Source organism: Emydura macquarii, unplaced genomic scaffold (genome assembly GCF_026122565.2).
Source record: "Emydura macquarii macquarii isolate MOO-44397 ecotype Brisbane River unplaced genomic scaffold, CSIRO-AGI_Emac_v2 contig_369, whole genome shotgun sequence".
Taxonomy (NCBI): Eukaryota; Metazoa; Chordata; order Testudines; family Chelidae; genus Emydura; species Emydura macquarii.
This window is the reverse complement of record NW_027130506.1, coordinates 1,849,187-1,866,669: the sequence shown is the minus strand read 5'-3', so window position 1 is coordinate 1,866,669 and position 17,483 is coordinate 1,849,187.

The following is a 17,483-nucleotide window of genomic DNA, read 5'->3' as shown; positions in this document are numbered from 1 at the left end:
TCTGCACGCATCAAGCCAGCTGCAAGACTTGCAGCCAGTTTGCTTTCAAACCGTGCTGAAGACACATCTGTACATGCTTATGCTCCACACCCTCCATTGGCTTACCCTCATATCCCACCCTTACACTAAATGGCGGGACTTTTGCCACCTGTTGAGGGTGAGGAACCTTGGTGGGCCAGCCTCTATTCCACTTTGGTCCCACAGCCTGCCAGAGATATCAGCTCCTTCATTGAGCTGTGAGCAAGGGTGTGTACCTGGCATCGTTCACCGTTCTCCTTGATACCTGTCCCTTCTGTGCCATGACGGAGACCCTGGCACACATCTATCTGGAGTGTTCCAGGTTGCAGAACCTTTCCTGGCTCCTCCAGAACCTGCTCCTACCTTCTCCCCACACCTTCTGATCTACGCACACCCCACCCATGGCCCCACAAAATTGCAAAACCTCCTCATCAACCTCCTCTTAGCGCTGGCCAAAGTGGCCATCTACAACACCAGGGAGAGGATGTTGACTTAGGGGTTGCTCTGAGACTGTGGTGCCTATTTCCATTCCTCCCCTTCATTCATGCATCTGGACATAGTTCCTCTGGGCTGATTCCTCTGGCTCCCTAGACACCTTGGAGAAGCAGTGGGTGCTGTCCAGGGTTCTCTGCTCAGTGCCCCCTTTAGGTCTGACCCCACACCTGTTTTCTCATTTGTTGTCCCTTGTAATTAGTTGAGTCCATTAGCTGTGGGTGGGCTTGTGCCCACCCACCTCCCGGAACCCAATATGACCAGTGCCCAGTTCCCAGGGAGCACCTCTGCCATATGAATTGATTCCAATCAGAGACTGAGGTAGAGAGCACAATCTCCTGTTGCTCACATCACTCCCTCAACCCAACTGTCTCTGTACAGAAACTTGCATAATTTAAAACTAACTCCACCATAGCATGTCCTCCTAAGACTAAAAAATTGTTCACATGCTCAGGAAAAGAATTTGAAAGGTTATGTGCACAGCGCCACCTCTGGCCACTTGCCACAGCAATACAATAAATTAATGAACTGTCTATTTTAAGTCTCCTTTAGACCTTGTCTATACCTGCAGCTGCGTGTAGGGTATGTTAAGCAACATGCCTCAGTGAAAGGCAGGTTGCGTCCACACTCGCTGCAATGCAGCAGCAAAAGGATCAGCATGCGGGAGGCAGGGAGGAATGGCTCTGGCAGTGGGACACTACACTGCTATAAACAGCAGTATAAATAGTCTATAAATAGCAGGCTAGACATGGGATGCCCTGCTTAGGTTTTGCTGTTTGCCAGAGGCTGGGAATGGGTGATGGGAAGGATCACTTGATGATTACCTGTTCTATTCATTCCCTCTGAAGCACCTGGAATTGGCCACTGTCAGAAGACAGGATACTGGGCTAGATGGACCATTGGTCTGATCCGGTATGGCCAGCTGTTCCTATGTTCTTAGGTGTGTAGAGAGCTATGTAGGGTATATTCCCTAGGATTCAGGCATGTAGGATATTCTGCTCCACTCTACTCACCTAAGCTGTGCCTCACCGTCTACACTGCTATTTATACAGGTGCTAGCTGGCATGCAGTGTTTGTACTTTGCATGTCACCACAAGTGTCAGCCTCCACTATAACTCACCTCTGCCGTGATGCTCACAAAACACTTGACAATGGCTAGGCAGTGCATGTGCTGTGTGACTGCTACTTACTATTCCCAGCATAATAGTCCCATTTATACCTTATTATTTGTATTGTGGTAGCACCTAGTCGTGGACCAGGACCCCATATGCTAGGCGTTCTACAAAGACAGAAGAAAAAGACAGCTGGACTGATGAACTTGTGCCTGCCCTTTCTGGTTGCTGTAGGTACCTTATGTCTCTTGTTGGGTACTTGGATAGGAAATTCTTTAGAATGGAGACTGTCTTTTCATTATATTTCTGCATAGTTGCCTGTGTACAATGGGGCCATGGTCCCTAACTGGGACCTCTAGGTGGTACCGCAATACAAATAATATTATTATAATAAATTAACCTGCCAAGATTATAATCATATACTTTAATAAATCAGATAAACGCCTCCAACTTTTCCCTCCCCAAACCTAAGGAAAAAAAGATGGGCTCTGCAGTAGTCCCTGATACCTGATTTTGGCCCAAAGAGGGAATGTGTTCTATGTTCAAGGGCTCTTGTAGAAGATGCACAATCACCAACAGTGCTGCCTACTGGTTAGGCAGGGCTTTGGCAGGGCGTCTCCCTGTTGAAAAGCACAACATGATCCTTTAATGCCTCCTTCCCAAGGGTTTCCAGTCCTCCCCTTTAGCGCAGAGGTTTTACTGGGGGCTGGGCTCTCGAACAGTCAAGGTCTTTTCCAGCTGGACTCTCACCTAGGTGAAGAGTCCAGGTGTTGTAATGTCCTCTCCGACTGGGTATGGGAGCCCGGGCCCTCTCTCTCTACCAGTCTCAACTCCAGGACCCGATGGTGGGAAGCAACGTCCGACACCTTGAAGTAGTAAGACACTGGCCCCTCCCAGGCCACTTCCGACCACAGTCCCCTGGAGGTTCCCAGAGTAAATTCTCCAGTCAAGTCTCTGACCTGCACCTCAGTCACCTGCTGCTTCTTTCTGGGTTTGCACAGGTCTGGGTTGTCAGGTCTCAGGAAGTGAGCTCCGGGGCAGTACTTCCCCCTCAGTGCTCAGAGCAGCCCTCTGCTCCCTTCCACTGCCCCCCTCTGAACTGCTCTGCTCCTCTTTCTAAAGCCCTGTCTCCAGCTTGCACAGGATTTGCAGGTGTGGCTGGACAGGGCCTCCGGGCCTAGAGCTGTTCCATAACCTCTTGCTCTCCATTGTGGGGTTTGTATATCCCACCACAGCCCCTCACAGAGAGTGCCCTACTGACACTTCCCTCTTGGAGCTGATTGCAACTGGCACAGACACAGAATTGCATCCTTGGAGAGGAAGTCTGTAGGTATAAAAAGGGAAGTCACATTATGAATCTCTCTCTCTTGGTAAGTGTGGGTTGTATTGTAAAGTGTTGGGTGCTACAGATACTAAGCAAGACCTAGATAAAGGGATCATTTCAAGGAAAGCAGCAGTGTTGGTAGCGCCTTCCATTTTACCCTGGGTCTCATGTTATTTGGTGTTTTTCTTAAAGCACCAGCTGCTAGAGTCAGGGGATTACATGAGGCTCACAGCTTTCATGAAATTTCTAGTCCCTCACGGTTAGAAAGGAAAGCTTGAAAACCAAGGACAAATCTATAGGAACCCAACACTGATTACTTTTGAAATTTCAGGATTTTTTAAGGCTCTGTCTTGATTTTAGGGGCCTGACGTGATTTTTGCATGTTTGTGATTAGCATGCTGGTGCTGTCTTAATGACAACCCAAGCCATCAGCAAACTTGCCTGCTCAGTATAGATGATCTTTACTAGAAGCTGGATGCAATAGTTTTGGAAGTCTCAGGGATCATTTTGAGAGGTAATTTAAGATTAAATTAACCCACCAATGAGCCATTAAGCACTGCCGATATCCTCCTCCCTTCCACTTCCCTCCCCCACCCCAACCATCATTCAACAGAACAGCTGCATGGAGTGTGGATGCCTGTGATGCTAGAATACAGGGGGATTCCTTCCCCCTTATATATAGAAGGCTTTCATGAGAGCTTTCATTGGGCTCTACTTTCACAGCAGGAAGCTGGGAAAGGAGGAACTAAACATCCCCCAACTCTTTGTTTTGTACGACAAGTCCATGTATAAAAGAATCATCTCACTAACTCTCCTCAGAATCCCTAGGCCAGTAGTGTTAGCAGGGTGGGCAGGAATCCATTATAAGCCTAGGACCTTGTCTACATGTAGTTATTCAGGAATAGCTATAGCACTTTAAATTCACACCCGGTTGTAACCAAAAACAACTTTCAAGTGTCAGGAAAACCTAAACTTTCTTCTCAGATCACTTTTTCTTAGAGTTTCCCACTTGTCACTGCTTCTAGTTTCCCCTGCCTCAGAGACCCACTTGAACCCTTGCGGGGTTGTGGGGGATGTTTAGTTCCTCCTTTCACAGCTTCCTGCTGTGGAAGTGGAACCCAGTGAAAGCTCTCATGGAATCAAGGGCTTCTCTTCAAACAAGGGGTTTGTGCCAGACTCATTCTACTGAGCAGTGGCCACAGCCTTCACTTTAAGTGGGTCTTGTGTCCACTGAATGTGTCTGACTGTGAGCTCTCTGATCATGTTCTGCAGTGTTCTCTGCATTGCCCTTAATACTCCTTGGGTGGTCATTGATCGGCTTCAGTTGTCTTGCCACGAAGATGAGTCAGCAAAAGTAACTGCAACTCTAGCACCTAATATCAGGGTGACTCAGCAGAAGAATTCTGCATTTCCAGAGGGAATCCTAAAGCTTACCTTCTGTCACATGCATTGTGTATTAATCTACCATTTTGGGGTAGACTTGCTCTTGTAACTCTTAATTTCAGATTTTTCTTAGGATAATCAAAACTTAGTTTAATGCTGTCTCTTTATTTACTGTTCTTTGTATTTTAACAAGAGTAAAAAAATAGACTGATGAAGCCTTGAATCAAACTATTAGAATGTTATCCAGAATCCCATTGTGATCAATGGGATTTTGCACAGTGCAATAACTCTATTCAGCATATAAAATACATAATAGGAGACATCCATCAACACTGGATTGGGTCAACAAGTCATTGATATAATAAGAGTGTAACTGTTACAGTCCTACACAAATGACAGTATTATCATATGGGAGATCACATTGTTCATGCCAAGATTGGACTGATCTGATGTCAGACTGGGACCAAGATTTTCAAGTGACTAGCAATTGTGAATGCTCAACTTGAGATACTTTAAAGGATCCTAATTTTCAAAGGATGAGTGCTTAGCACTTTGTGAAAAACACCTCCCTCTAAAGTGCCTCAAGTTGGGCAAGCAAAACTCAAGGCACCTGCCGTCACTAGTGTCTGTTGAAAACCTTGGCCTACAGCAATACGTTCTCCTCCAAAACTCTGTGTGGAGAGAGAGGCACATGTAGCCAGGCTTCCTATTAACCGGAGTACAATGAACAGGATTTTATAATCAGAGTATTGTAATAATGGTGCTTACTAAAAAAATAAAAGTGTTGTAAAGAAGTAGCCAGTTTGTCTGGAAAATAAATGCTTTTGAAAGCAAATCAGCTCTGTTCTTTTTGCTGAACGTACACACAGAAAATTGAAAAATACAGTAATTTATACCCAGGACTAAACTGAGATTACTGCAACTGACCAGTTTATTATGCCTAGGAATTGTGCACACCACACATCTAAGAAAATATATGTTCATAATGTTACCCCATCCTCCCTCGGCCTACATTTGTTTCTTTCCTCCACCTCTTGTATGTTGTCACGGATCCTAGCCATAGACTCAGCTCCGTGTGGGCAGTCCCCTGAGCCTCTGTTGAGCCCTATTGATTTCACTGGCACAAATCTTTTTAGAGGATTAGGGTCAGAGACTGTAAATTCTTCAGTACATGGATTTCCCACCTCCCCCCGCCCCACTATAATAATAAATTATAACAACAATACCTAGTTCTTATATAGTACTATTCAGCAGTAGATCTCAAAGGAGGTCAGCATAACTACTCCTATTTTACATATAGGGAAATGGAGGCACAGGGCAATGAAGTAACTTGCCCAGGTCACCCAGTAGGCCAGTGACAAAGCTAGGAATAGAATCCATATCACCTGAGTCTCAGTACACTGCTCTATCTGGTAGGCTACTCATGGCAGATCTTGGAGCCAACATGGACAGTTCTCTGAAAACTTCTGCTCAATGTTCAGCAGCAGTTAAAAAACGCAAACAGAATATTAGGACCCTTTAGGAAAGCAATAAATACTAAGACAGAAAATATCATAATGTCACTGTATAAATCCAAGGTTCACCCACACCTTGAATACTGTGTGCAGTTCTAGTTGCCCCAGCTCAAAAAAAATATTAGAACTGGAAAAGATATGGAAAAGGGCAACAAAGATTATTAGGGACCCTGAACAGCTTCCATACAAAAAGAGATTAAAAAAGACTGAGACTGTTCATCTTAGAAAAAAGATGACTAAGGGGGGGGATATCAGAGCGATCTATCCAATCATGAATGATGTAGGGAAAGTGAATAGGGAAGTGTTATTTACCCCTTCACATAATACAAAAACTTGGGGCAACCAACAAAGTTAATAGGCAGTAGATTTAAAACAAATATAAGGAAGTACTTCACACAATGCAGAATCAACCTGTGGAACTCATTGCCATGTGATGTTGTGAAGGCCAAAAGTACAACTGGATTAAAAAAAGAATTAGATAAATTCAGAGAGGATAGGTCCACCAATGATTGTTAGCCAAGATCATCAGGGAGCAACTCCATGCTCTGGGTATTTCTAAACCTCCAACTGCCAGATGCTAGGTCTGGACAACATGGGATGGATCACTCGGAATTGCCCTGTTCTGTTCATTCCCTCTGAAGCATCTGGCATTGGCCACTGTTGGAAGACAGGATACTGGGCTACATGGACCACTGCTTTGACCCAGTATGGCCATTCTTATGGGTTGTACAGTGTCTAGCACAAAGCTGGTGGAGGTGTCTCGGTACTACTGCAATACTAGTAATAAGCACTTGTCCATGAAGAATTTCACAGGTTAAAAAACATGAGGTGCAACACAGAACTTGCAGCCCAGGGAGGGGAGGAGCTAAAATGGCTTTAAACCACTTCTTCATTGTCCCAATCCTGTGCAACTCTGCGATCCTGGCACAATGTAAACAGCCCTAGAGACCTATGTCAGTCTCCAAAGACCATATGCTTTGGCTCCACCCCCAACATGTCCCGCCTACCCCCAGCCCTGCCCAGACACACCCCCTAATATCAGGGCTTCTGAGGGCATGCCCAGAAGGCAACCTTATGGCTGCCTTCAGCAATTCCTTTGCCAGAAAAATATTCCCCAGTCAGATCCAAGGCTTTTAGGTCCTTGTAACAAAGAAGCCAGAGTGAGGGTGAAGATCTTCATCAAGGTGTTTTAGCACAATTGTAAACCACCACTGAGATTCCTGGGTAACTGATAATGAGTTACACAACATATAGGGGTAGGGTTTAATAGAAATATTATTGCTAAAGTATATGTCCTTTTGGACATATTTTTTATGAAGCCATGTAAATAATATTAAAGCAACGATCACATATTTAAAGCACTAAGATACTGTGGTGGTGGCCACAGTAGAAAAACACAGAGATAGATTTTCATTAGAACTGACAGGTTTTCTACCAAGTTTCTGCCCCACACATTTTAAGAGAGTCAAGCAATAAATAGCCTGAAAAGCAGTGAGATAATGAAAATGTCAAGAGATGCTAAACTGTAGCACTGCTGCTATTTTATTTAAAATATTTGCTGCTCCTAAGCATGATGAAGAATGAAAATAAGTTTCAAGATAAAGCTATTTCCTGATAGACATTTATACTCATTATTTTAAAATTCCAAACTAAAAAGTATTACCTTTTAATTCACATGATTAAATACATTAAGAATCAATACCTTTAAATCTCCACTATTATAAAGCCCAGTCCTTCATTCCTTGCCCATCAGAGCTTTGGAAGGGCAAGGAATACAGGATAGGGCCCTAAACCCATTTATAAAGATTACAAAGCAAAGGCTTGCTCAGATAAACCCTTACTCACACAAGTAATCCACGGTCACATGAGTAGGTGCATTGAGGGCAAGTCTAATTGGCTATTCATGTGAGTAAATTTTTGCAGGATTCAGCCCTTAATGCCATCACATTTCTTTAACACCTAATAGATTATTTAGACATTCAGGCATGAAGGAGCCTGGAATCAAACACAATGTCAATAGCACTATTATGAGTCAACCTAAAATCACACTATAATCAGTGGGATTTTGCATACTACAATAAATCCACTAAGCATACAAAATATATTGTAGGAGACACTGGCTTTAACAGTGGATTGGGTCAATCCATCACAGATGCAGATGCATTAGACTAATCTCTAGTAACTTAATCGAACATTTAATAAGAAAGTTTGGAAGTGTGAAAAAACCCACCAAAGCCCAAACAATACCATTTAGAGAGTAGCGCAATGTGCATCCTTATATAGTCCAAGACTCAGAGTGCTTCAAATTCAGTAATAATATCTGCAGATTAACTATCTCGTATTTTCAAGGGCAAAGCAATAAAAGTGAAGTAGACACAGACGACTGTTTTACCTTTCTAGAGTTAAGGAGTACTTCCTGATGCCTCTGTCAGCCACAAGACAAGTTCTTTCAAGACCCTTTGTGGTGGCCATGATGAAAACTTTTTTTCTCAAATGCTCCTTCACTTTTTGGAAGCAGACAGGGGTAAAAATGCTCCCACAATTAAGGAGAAATCTCTGCCAAAGGTTTAAAAACAACACATTAAAATAATTTTGTCAATAAATCCACTACAAGGGGAGCTGCTGTCTTATGGCTGGGGGCATCACTAATTCACCCAACAGTGACCTGCTGAATTTCTGAGGCTGGAGGTTTTGTAGCATTTTTTTTCCCTGATTATATGATGCAATCATTATTGCACACATGATGAGAAGCCTACCGCTTTGCTCTAGATTGCTGACTCAGGTTGAAGCACGAAAACACACACACACACACACACACACAAAAGAAAAGTGATTAAAACAGCCTGATTTGCCTGAAACAGTCAAACCACTGTTTCCACCCTGTCTGCTCAGCCTGGAAAGAAAGAAAGAAAACCCTCCTTTGGCCCAGGTTGGTGCAAGCTTCCTTAATCTGACTGCTATAAAGATCTCTTTCTTCCCTCCCCTTCTCCCACTGGAATTTCGCTACAAATGTTTCAGAAAAGAAGGGGATAGGAAGAGCTATTAATTATTGTAGTTAACAACCTAAAACAGGTTACTGAGATCGACATGTGAACAGTACTGCATTTCTGTGAAAAGGAAAGAAGAAATTGAACCATCCCTTCTGAGCAGTGAAGCAAAGCAGCTGCAGGGAAAAATCGACTCCTTTGAAGTCAATGGGAGTTCTGCCACTGACTTCACAATGGAGGCAGGATTTCATCCCCTAATTTGTGAAGATGGGTGGGGGGAATCAACCTTTACATCTGCCTGGAGAGCCTGCTATCCCAATGGGGTTTACTCAATCCTAGTCACAATCCCCATTCACTTGCCACCCTAAATTAAACCAGACATGTCAGTTCTTCAATGCTGAGGTGTTTTAATTCATGTAAAAGTAACACACAGCTGAGTTCCCTTTCTCCTTATGATATATTATTTCTATTACAATAGTGCCAACAGGCCTCAACCAGGGATTGGGGGCCCATTTTGCTAGACACTGTACACCTAATGTATCTAAAAGACAGTCCCCTACCCCAAAGAGATTCCATCCTTCCTTGGCTACTTCCATAGCTGTCATGTAGCTATCTATGCCACATTTAGGTGTCATCAAGTGCCAGGCGTCTCTTGGCATATACGGCCACAACAGATTTTCCTTTAAAAACAGACAAGATTTTTATTTTTATATATATATAAATCAATATTATACATTATATTAATAATTATATATGTGTATAATTATATGTAATAATTATCTATTATTATGGATTTATAATTATTTATCATACATTATTATATTTATTACAGTTATTATTGATCGTTATGTTATTGTTTATTAATAATTATTTAAGTAATAATTTAATAATTGTTAATAATTATATAATTCTATTTATAATTATATATAATTATTTTATAATATATATTATTAATATTATATATATATATATATAATATATATATTATACCACAGCCTGTTGGGGACAAACTCAGCAATAATAATTTCTCCCTTCACTGTGCATGCAAAACTGCTGGGAGCAGGAGAAAAATGTTCTCGAAAGCAATAAATATGTAATGAGGTATTCTTCCCCATTCCATTAGCATCATTCCTGTCTATTGAAAGTAGATGAACATCATCATTACTTATGATTTGCATTACCGTAGCTCCTAGGAGACATAAATCATGGATAGGACCCCATTGTGCTTGGTGCTGTACAAACATAGAACAAAAAGACAGTCAGCTCTTTGGGGCAGAGAGAGTCTAAGTAACAAGTATTTCAACTTCACTATCCCTCTCCCCTCATTCATCGCTTTTAACCAATTTGTTTTTTCCTCCCAGTACAATCAGATGGGTGGGGCTGTCATGGTGATAAATACTGAATCAATCAAAAAAATACATGAAGGAAGCAAAGTGAAGCTCTAAAAAGTGGGAAAGGGGCAACTTTCATTCTGCCCCTCATGCACGTGTATTGCGACATAGTCTTTATTTATAAAATCATTGGTTATTATTCCCACAGAATAGTCGCATTATTCAGCATGCGGGCTGCGTCAATAGATGCCAGCCCTGACCTGCAGGGGGAATCATCTACCTCCTCAACCTAAAAGTGATAGCCCTAGGTCAGGGCTGACTCACAGTGGTGGGGGACAGTGAGAAAGTTTGCACTACTTTTCTGCAGAAAAATGAAGAAATTTTGTGTCTGGGGTTCACAGACTACATTTTTACACATTACTAAATTCACCCGCAACATCTAGAAAGATAAACGAGTGCCTGCCAGATGCTCTGTTTCCAAATAAGAGCAGCACAACTCATTGTTTCCAGCCTAACTGCCATGCCTCTTGCTGGGTTTTCCCCCAGAACCCAGCACACACTTTGTGGGATGATGGTGCTCTGCAGGCTGTACCAGTCTCAACTGATTTGTAACCAGAGAGCCACAAATTACCTCCAAACATAGTGTACTGTCAGCTGTCCCAGTGTGTCCCCAATAAATAAGGCGGCACTGGAGCCTGAGAACAAGGAGATCTGGTTGATAATGGCTTGGCCGTGTTTCTTTACACCTGCTGGTGAATAAGTGAATATTGCACCATGCCATAGCCCGTTCCTGAAAATGTACTCTTCCTGTAAGTCTCTTTCCCCAGATAAACTCTCCCTGCCTGATCCATTTCCAACACTACACACACATGGATTTTCCATGCTGATTGCCTGCTCTGGCTTCCTCAGGCAGCCAGTCCCCGATGTTAAGGATATGGTCTTAATCTACCCCATGTATATTTCCAACCAGATGCAGTGACTCATCAGTGTTTTCCCCTCTTTATCGGGTCCTTCAGATGATCTCAAATCTTCTAAACTAAGAATACATTTTCTTATTTATGGGAAGTCAGTCACCTTGGAGCCACACATCCTTCAGTGCCCCCCATTTATCTCTTCCCTGGATCAGACCAAGCACAAAATCTGAGTTTGGGTGTAACTCACCAGCCAGTTGTCACTTCAAGAGAGACACAAAAGTCTTTCATTCTGAAGTTGGTGTCTTTCTTCCATATTAGGCCTCGCCCCTGGCAAAAACAAAAGTGCAGGTTTGCATTTAATTTAAATAATTTAAAAGAAAAGCTCTATAAGAAGACATTATTAGAATAATGTCCTGTGGTAACTGTATCAATGCAGCTGGCCGTGTGCGACATTTTATTTTATTACCACCATGTGCAACAATGGGTGCTCACATGCCATTACAAATGGTAGTCTAGAGGCTGCGAATCAGGCGTCTCTCTGAATCTTGCAGGAGCCCTACAAAATGAAAATGCCAAGTTTCTCACCACTCTGGAATGACAGCGAAATGCCAGTTTTATCCTCAAAGCTGAGCTAGCAGGACACCATTTCAGATTTGGTGGGAGAAGAAGGGCATAAATTTAACCATTTTCCAGGGGCTACATGGGCACTGGAAAACTAGGGTTTTTTCGCAGATAATAACTTAGAAATTAGCTGGCAGGAGCACTATATCTAATTCCTATATAAAGAAAGAAAATTAAATAAAAATTAGATCCACTCAGCTCTAATACTAGCATGTTCTGATATCTTGTGTTAAATCACTTAAGGGACACTGATTATGTTTAAAATGTTAATGTATATTCTTACTTTGTTACAAACTCTTGAACACAACAATTAAAACAATTATAGAAAAATCTAGATTACTTTCTATTGTGTAGGCTACTTACTTTTTGCAGTTCATCAAATTTGGAATAGATCATTTAATTTTTGGAAGCATCCAATTAGGGCAAGGCCCTGTGAGTTGATACTGCACCTGCCTGAGATTATAGGGGTGTTACTATACTACGAATAATAGACTAGAAACTGGCTTTCAACAGGAATAAAACTGACACTTTCAAGTCACTTTCACAGTACTGCTAATCCCAAATATTCAAAAATCATGAGTCAAGCTCACCAAAAATCATAAGATTGGCTTGAAAATCATGAGATTATGTAAAAAATAATAGATTTGGTGTTCCTTTTATTTCCCTTCTGCTTTTTTAGCCTTTAGGGTGCACTGCGATCACATTTTGAAGCTTTCTCCACGGCCACAAGGGCTAGAAACTTATTGTTCCTTTAAGAATGAAGGCTGAAATCATCATATATCCATTGATTCCTTAAATGGCAACCCTGCTAAGAACAATCTATAGCATATGAGAGGGAGAGCTTATTGCCTATTGGAGGGAAGGGTGACATATGAAGATGTCCAACCATTGCAATGCTATTGTATGCCTCTCATAAGTATAAGTAGAGAGGACCCTGAAAGATCAGGGGTGTTTGGAGCATAAGTTTGGATCTGGAACCCAGTTTCACAATCATTCCTTATATCTGTAAAGCTCTGAATCAAAATGTCAGATCCAAGCCCCTTCACTTAAAGCAAATTTAAAATCCATCTTGCAGTGTTGCACCACAGGCCCATTTCTATTTAAAAGCACTGGAAGCCTGTAATTTTTGTTTCCATCATTTTCCAAAGGGGTCTCAGGCCTCAGATGGGTGTCAGGAAAACAGAGTCATACATTATTCACTCCATTTAATCTAGACCTTCGTTTTGTGTCTACTGTTGTCTGTACTGATGATCTGTACAGTACTGTACATTACTGTACTGTACTGATACCCCTTAGGAGGGGGATTGAGAAGCATGCTATAAAGAAATCTTTTCAGATTTTTTTCACAAAGGACAGGGTGTTTCTCTCTGTACAGAATCCAAAACTCATCAAGAGACAGACAGAAGCTGCCTGTAGAATTTCTGCTTCAGAGAAATTATTCAGACCATTTCAATAAATTCATTTCCCTCTTTGAGTAATAATGCATTTTGTTTTTCTGAGTCTGTATTAAAAGTGTCACAAGTCCAATCATAACCATTCTAATGACCCCAGTCAAGGACATTTCTCCAAATTTGCATCCAACTGATATTAATTAGACATCACACTGGATTTTGCAAATGAAATTCCCTTATCATTATTATCCAAAATCTCAATCAGTAAAAGAAATATGTTCCCATTTCAACTCCAATCAAGCATGCTTTAAAACACAAAACTTTCATCCTGTCATCATGGGGGGAAATATTGACAGCTTAAATATAGAATGGGAAATGCAGTGCATCTATCAACAGAAAATGCCAAAAAAGTCAGTCAATTTTATTAGACATTAGACATCTTACAGATCTGCAAGTTTTTCTTTGCCGTTCTGTGTCAGCAACTGCCATGGCTCTGTTCAGGATTGTCTTTAATGTGGTAGTCCAGGCTTTTTCCAGGTTTGATTATTGTGATTCTCTTCACCTACTGTAGGTATGGATGGATACCTACTGTAGGTATGGATCTATGCATGTGGAACTCCAGTGACTTCAGCTCTCTCTCCCGTGTTGTCATTATAGGATTGGGGTCCTAGACAGGGAAAATCAATAGAAAAAGGAGTGACATTTTTGTGTGGAATTGACAATATAGGGATCCAAAGTATGATACTATCAGAGAGAAAGTCTCCATCCTGATTTAGTGCCATTTTAAAAATCTTTAAGAGAATGCTTTAACGTTTAAAATTTTAAAATACTGAATTTTTAAACAGTAACATTTTTTCTTCTGATTTTTTTTAGTCAGTGTTCAGAGGATGGAAACTTTTGACGGACTCTTCCACTGTGTTCCCACATTGCCAGGATTACCATGACACCTCACTTCCACAAAGGTGACTGCCATCAGCAGCAAACTATGAAGTTAGTTTTCAGAAGTGGTCAGCACCCTATTGTTCCCACTGTGATACTTACACACAGATTAGCCCCAACGTGCTCAGCTCTTCTGACAATCTAGACAGTTATTTTAGTGCCTAAATGGAAGCTGAGCTGTTTTGAAGATCTGGTTATTATGTAGGGGTGCCATCACTGCCATCTTTGGACATCCTTTGTGTCATCCACCTCCATCGTTTTCCAGGCTGTTGGCTAGAGGAAGAGACAGAGATATGGCTGAAAAGTAAATGATAACGTTTTTTTTCAAATGCTATTGCCATAGTGTGTCTCAGCATTTCTTATTAAAAAAATACATTTTTTCCCTAAACATTTAGTCAGTCAATCAGACTCTCACTTCCTCTCCCCCTTCATTTTCCATTGTTATTGCAATGGGGGTTTTTGCTTGTTTTTGTTTTTATTGTGTCTGGAATTGGTTGGGGAATTAAGCCTATAATTGCATTGCTAACAAGTATTTCTTAGATACATTTATTTTTCCTTGGGGAAAGGGACTGTTAGGAAAAGCGTACAAATGTTTTGGCAGCAAAAGAGATAATTGTGACATTTGGTAGATAAGTTATTACCTGGATCTTGTTTTAATTGTTTTCTTCTTCTAATAAAATATAGAAACTTTATTGCATTATTTCTTTTATTACCACTTGCAGAATACATTTTATTCTCATCCTACTTACATTTGTAAGTACATTTGGGCAGTGAAGATATATTTTACACTAGACAACGAGAACCAGCTTGTTAAAGACAAAGGGAGCTGAGCATTATTTCTCTCTGGTGCAAAACTAATTGGCTTTTCCCAGCCATTGAACAAATATTTATTTTCCATTTTATCATGTGTATTGTTGCGATTTGAATTAGAAAAGGACACAGAAACCTGGCAAAAGCCTACACAAGGAGTATTGTACTTGAAGGCTTCCCAGCAACCAGGGTTCCGCAAGCCAGTCAAGCTGCCGTTGATGTTTAAACAGTGTCCATTTCACACTTGTCCATTCCATTCACACTGTATATTTTCCAAAGCATGTTTCCATTTACATTAAACTTCTTGTAAACTTTCCTTTCCAGTAACACCTAACACCTAGGGCCCAAGACTGCTCTCGGTTAAAACCAGTGTAAATTGAGAAATATCTCCACTGAAATCAATAACATTTACTATAGTATAACAGAGCAGAATTTGGCTCCTAATGCATGTACGTGAATGGCCCAAGATCCCCAGGAGAAGTTAGGGCCAGATTATGACTGGTCACGAGGCAATACTAAAGGAGCCAGACAAAGCTGCCATGAGGCTCAGAGAGGCTACTCCAAGCTAGCTTTAGGCACTGGTTCTAACCTCCTCAGAGTGGCTAACTTCATTCACCTCTTCCTCTAATGATTTCACCAGCAAATTCTATAAAATCCCAAGAAAACAGCTACATTATGAAATGAATGAGGCAGTGGTCCTGCAGCAATAACAGCATAGGTTTACATAATGAAAAACTATATTGCACTGTATATGTACAAGGGGGCAGAATCATGCTTAAAGAGGCAACTTGAACCTCTGCCTTTCCTGATTTTTGAGTGCTTCACTTTCCAAAACTCACATTCTTCTGTCACACGTTTTTTAAAATGGAATTTCTTAGGTTTTTCAAAAAGGAACATAATAGACAAAATCAATTTCATTCTGTGGAACTATTTGCTAGACGGGTGCTAGAACATTCTGCCTTATATGAAATGTACATAAGCTCGCTGACCTCAGGGTATGTCTTTCTCTATTGACTCGTGTGAGCTTTGGATCCAGCCGTCATACAGATGGAGCCCTGCTTCACTGAGTCCACATTTTGTGCACTGAATAAGACAGGCTCCCTCGCAACAGATTCCCTTAAAGACTTCTCATGCACACATCTGTGCCTCACTGATCTAATTATGTTCTGGCCCCATCCTGAGAGCAGGCGGAGTAAGACTATGATTTCATTCTCGTCCGTGTTATGGCAAGGCTAGCTACAGCAGATGTGGGTCTTGGATTATGCCCTGAACATGGGCAGGTTGTCTGATGATCCTCAGATCTTGGGGGAAGTCCATAGCCATGGGCCAGCTGCCAAACAGACTGTGTTTCCAGCTTACTATTCTTACCTATGATCTAGGAATGTCATTACCCTGAAAGATCATCGTGGCAACAGGAAATCTTGCTCACAGTGGGAGAGGTGGTCTCCGGCAGGGTTGAGAGCACTGAAAAGCAAGAGCAGGAATTTAAACTTGTTCCAAGATTCAGTAGGGAATGATGGCAGAACCTAAATCATGTGCTGGTTCACTATCAGATGGAGTTTTGATGGCTATGGATTCATCCCCTGGTGTAGTGTGTTTTAACAACCAAAGCTTGGAAGTCATGGCTACAGCATTGCCAACACCAAGCATTCAATAATCATGAGACTTGTTTAAAATCATGAAGTTTTATAAAAATATATACATTTTTTAATTTGCTTTCAAGTTTCCAAACCTTTCACAGTCCACTCAGGTCATATTCATGAGCTTTTTCCTTCAACCATGAGGGTTAAAAATGTGGAGGGGGTGGTCTAAATAAAAGCTGAGGTTCTCACATATTCACATGACTTCAGGAGCTGGGACTTTAAGAAAATCACCAAATAGCATGAGAACTGGCAATACTGAAAGCATGCATTGATGTAGCTAGGTCTGCAATCCATAGGATGGGATGCAATCTCCTAGCCAGACATAGGAACAAGGGTGAGTTTTGCTGCTGCTATTGGGTATCTAGCATCAAAGAGCAGTCCAGGAGGACACCTCCATGATATGCTTTACATTACACATCATAGGCCTAATTCACCCTGCTTTTCCTGCTTCTGGTGTGGCAGGGTGTACAGTGAAATTTCTGGGTACCCTGTCACCATGAAAGGAATGGTGCACTGTAAATTGGAGCTATCAGGTTGTGACAATAGTTAAGAGAAGCCACCACACACACACACACACACAGTACAAGTTTTCATTTTAATGGCATTTTCCACAAGCATATCACTCAGAGCTGCCTATCCATATGCCTGTTTCCTGCCTGCATTCTCTTGGCACCTTTTACTATACAGCATCTGGAAATTAAATGAAGAGTTAAATAATGGCTCTCTCATGGATGGGGCATAGTAAAAATTATACAGTGCATTTTTATAACTTTTAATATAATATAGTTAAAAGAGACTGAATACTGGTCTTATGATATGAGATTTTGAGATAGTTCCCAAGTCAGCAATAAGCGATTCATAATCCTTTATTATAGTGTTGTCATGATGACTGTAATCAAGTCCCTCGGCTAGCTGATGATACTGTGGATAGTATGAAACTGGTAAATACTGATACGTTTCTATTTAATGTGACATTTGAAGAGTCTATATCTAAAGCCTTTTGA